The 4,345-nt window shown below is 39.8% G+C and overlaps 1 long non-coding RNA gene across 1 annotated transcript in view; it reads left to right on the plus strand.

Moving 5' to 3' along the window:
* The first annotated feature begins 1,050 nt into the window (after nt 1-1,050).
* LOC107834762 (uncharacterized) overlaps nt 1,051-4,345 on the plus strand; it is a 7,996-nt gene continuing 4,701 nt past the window's right edge. The window contains exon 1 of the long non-coding RNA XR_001660580.1: nt 1,051-1,355. This is a non-coding gene — a long non-coding RNA (uncharacterized LOC107834762). The remainder of the gene's footprint in view (nt 1,356-4,345) is intronic.

Genomic DNA, 4,345 nt, shown 5'->3' on the forward strand with positions numbered 1-4,345 from the left:
TCCGGGGAGTAAGCGGGGTTTAGCTCAAGGTTGATCCGATTTATGAACGCTACTTTCGGCCCGCGGGTCTCCACCGCTCCCGGCCGCAGCGCCCGAAGGTTGACTTAGGGACTGTCAACAAATTACCGAACCAAACATTCCTGTCAAAGAAACGTTAATAAATGCCTTGAATTGTAACCAACGAACTAATTGTCAGTGCTAATTCAGGCTTTTACATGAGCCAAAATAGCATATATAAAATTTTAAAGTCATAATCAATATTTTCAATAATTTTAATATTAAATAATATAATGTTTTCTTCAATAACTTCCAGGTCATCTGACCTACTGACTCAAAATCACTTAGAAATTACTAGTCTGTATAGATGAGGCACAGACATTTGTTTTCCATTTTAAATAATTTTATTTTTTTTAATAATTTTTTTTGTCTAAATTGAGTGTTTTTCTTCAATAGCTTCTAGGTCATGTAACCTATTGACTGAAAATAACTTTGAAATAATTATACTAGTCTGTATAGATGAGACACAGACACTTGTTTTCCATTTTTAGCCATTTTCTATTTTTTAGGAATTTGTTTGGTGAAAATTGAGGGGTTTCTTCAATAGCTTCCAGGTCTTGTGACCTATTGACCCAGAACCAGTGTGAAATTGTTCTAGTGTCCTGTATAGATGAGGCACAGTCATTTGTTTCATATTTTAACAATTTGTTTTTATTTTTTAGGAATTTTTTTGTCAAAATTTAGAGATGAGTCACTCTCATTTTTCCCCCATTTTAGATCTTTATCCATTTTTTACATAATTTAAATTTACAAATAAAAAAATATAATTGGTGTTTAATAGCTTAAATTTCATGTGACCCACTGACAAGGAATAAAAAGGACTAAATGGAATAAAAATGAGTGTGCACCACATATCCAGTCTAGTAGAATAATTTCACATTGATTTTGAGTTAATAAGACCCAATTAACTTATGGGTCTTATGACCCATAAGCTATTGAAGAAAATCAATCAATCAATCAATCAATCAATCAATCAATCAATCAATCAATCAATCAATCAATCAATCAATCAATCATCTTCCCTTTGTCTGCAGTCGGGTTGCAGGGTCAGCAGAGGCCCAGACTTCCCTCTCCCCAGCCACTTGTTCTAGCTCCTCCAGGGGAACCCCAAGGCGTTCCCAGACCAGCCGAGAAACATCGTCCATCCAGCGTGTCCTGGGTCTTCATGTGGGCCTCCTCCTGGTGGGACGTGCCCAAAAGACCTCACTAGGGAGGCGTCAAAGAGGCATCCTAATCTGATGCCTGACCCACCTCAGCTGGCTCCTCTCAAAGTGAAAAATCAGCGGCTCTACTCTCCAGTGGTGGGAAGTAACGAAGTACAAGTACTTTGTTACTGTACTTAAGTACAATTTTCATGTATCNTAATACAAAGTTGACATTATTCAAAATGTCTTTGTTATGACAACTTGACATTAACCAAGAAATCATTACTGATATAATTTTTTTATAAAAGTATTACTGATTGCACTTTAAAAATTAGGTAACTTTATGTTATTAAAGGTAAAGTTTAAACAGTCGATCTTTGAGTCGATCTCAGCATTGGGTGACAAACTGAACATCGCCAGGAGGCTGAAACCAGCAAGTCCTCCTCTGATTGGCTTATCAAAACGTTCGTAACTTTATTAAAGAACAACAACAACAAAAAAAAAAAATAAATAAATCAACAAAACGTGTTCAAATTAATGACCCAACAACAATAATAATCTCTGTGATTATTGTTTCAACAAGGTGTTGCGCAATTCTGTGCGTTTCGGTTCCATTACCAAAATAACTAGCAGAGCAGAAGTTTAAAATTAACTAATCAACCACCGCTGTGTTCAGGGAGGCCTATTAATGATGCAAAATAAATATCAGGCCTGCAAACCTAATATGGTTACGGACTGAATGTTATGTTTTTAACGTAATCTCTGGTCAGCTTGTGGAGCGCAACAGGAGGTTGCCATGGCAATGGGTGTGCCTAAATGACAAAGAGACGGAGAATAAAAAGGTGCGAGTGGTTTAGAGTTGATCACCTGTTCAGGTTGTTTTACCTTTGTCTTGGTGCATCACAGCTGCTGAAATTTCTCAACGTTCAATAAACGACAAACTTGGACTAATTACCTGCCAGCATGCCTAGGTGGGCCCCATATGGGGAAAAGGAGGGCAGACCAGATGGGTCCCACATGGGTTTGCCCATGTTGGGTCACAGCCTACGTGGGCCCTAGAGTACATGGTAGTGTTTTAGGGTCCTCTGAAGCAGGACCCTAAAAAGCAGGGCCAGCCCCGTTGAAAAGGGCTGGTGGAAACGCATTTAAAGCGAGCCGAGCCGAGCCGGCCGAGTAGAGCCGGTGGAAAAGGGGCAATAGTTTGCACTGACCTTGGAGTTGGTCTTAATCTCATTGTACATGTGTAACAACACTTAATTCTATTCTAATTCTGATGAGACAAAAGTAGAGCTTTTCAGTCTAAACGCTAATGTTCATATTTGGAGGAAGAAAAAGGATGAGTGCAGTCCCATGGACACCATCCCAACCATGAGGCATGGGAGTGGAAACAATCTTTGGATGCTTTTCTACAAAGAGGACAAGACGACTGCACCATGTTGAGGGACGATGGCTGGAGCCGAGCATCAGAAGACCAACAACCTCTGTCCCTCAGTAAGGCATTGAAGATGGGTGTGGCTGGACCTGAAAGCTCACCACCAGGGCAACTAATTGAATGGAAAAAGTAATCATGGGAGCAATGTTTTAAAAACAAGCAGGATGCAGTTCACAGTATATTAAAAATGCAGTAGGCAAATCTAAATCTAACTGCAGTACAATGAATAAAAGTCTTTGGAATAAGACAGAAGCAGTTTAAGCTAAAAAGGAGGGCGTGGTCCTCTCGCTGGCTACACAGTGTTCTTTGGCCTTGACCTCTAGCTGTGTGTGGAGGTCGAGGCCAACTCCTCATCTCCTGGTTTGGATGCATGTTGTGGCCCTGCTTTGCATGCCTCTCGTCCCACTGCTGTGCTGACCGACTGCCCACTGCATCCCTGCTTCTGTCCAGCCCCATGCCGCTAATTTGATCTACTATTCTTACTTCTGGCTTGCTGTCACTGCAGCTGATGGAGAACACCTGTGCAAGCTGTCAGTGGGTGTCTCTGGCTGTGCCATGGGTGGCAACCTCAGTCTCAAAATGAAATATACATAAAAGAAATCAGCAAAACATGCAATACAGCAAATGTAAAAATAAAACATGAAAATAATTCAAAAAGGCCACATTGCTACAATAGCACCACAATACATTAAAGATCTGCTGTTGTATCAACCTTCCAAACCCCTCAGGTTCTGGTTCTGCTCTGCATCAGAACCAGAACCAAATGAGAAGAAGCAGCATTCAGCTTCTATGCATCACAAATCTGTAACAAACTTCCAGAAAACTGTAAAACAGCTGAAACACTGAGTTCCTTTAAATAAAGGCAAATCATGCATGACCCATAATCACTGGAGCATTGACCGACATTTTTGATGTGTAACAAAATGTAATGTTTCTCAGTTGGTGATTGATGTTTTTGACTTTATTTTTGTTTTCAGCCTTGTTGCTGGAATGTGCTATAGAAGAAAACACACTTGCACAAACACACACAATCAGATGGGTGCATAAGTGTGGGTTAGGGTTTTTTCTTTTCTTTTTCTACAAACTACACTAATAATTACAACAGGAAAGCAGCGCCTACCCAAGTGATCCACCAGAGGAAGAGGACATAGATTCCCTGGGTCAGGTGGAGTGTCTGAAACATCCAGAGAAGGAGGAGGTGAAGCGACAATGTTTGCTTCATGTCTTCTCTTTTTGTCAAATGTTTAGACTAGATTTAACTGTTTCAAAGTCCATTTATTAATTCTTAGCTAGCTTCGCTGCACAGTCCCTTTTAGCATACAGAGCGACAAGCCTCCAATAAATAAACCAATAAAATGTAGGTTTTGAAAATTGGCATATCACGACATGCTAACTAGCTTCACAATTAGCTTATCTTAGAAAGATAGACAGCTTTAAACTTACCTCTCAGTACAGCAGCTCTAGGGTCTATACACGTAAAAAAGTCCTCCATCTTCATCCAGGTCCAACAGAGATTAGAGAATTTGCCAAAATAAAATCTTATAAAAGTACTGTAGATAATAGCTTAGTTAGGCTGTTACAACTGAATTAACAGTTAATCAGGGCAGTTAAATGATCTCTGGCGTTGCCGTTAGTGATGTGCGGATTGATACTGAAATATCGATTCTTCCGATACCAGAACTTAATTCTTTAAAATCTATTGTCAGATCCA

The sequence above is a fragment of the Poecilia formosa genome, unplaced genomic scaffold (assembly GCF_000485575.1).
Source record: "Poecilia formosa unplaced genomic scaffold, Poecilia_formosa-5.1.2 Scaffold753, whole genome shotgun sequence".
NCBI lineage: Eukaryota > Metazoa > Chordata > Actinopteri > Cyprinodontiformes > Poeciliidae > Poecilia > Poecilia formosa.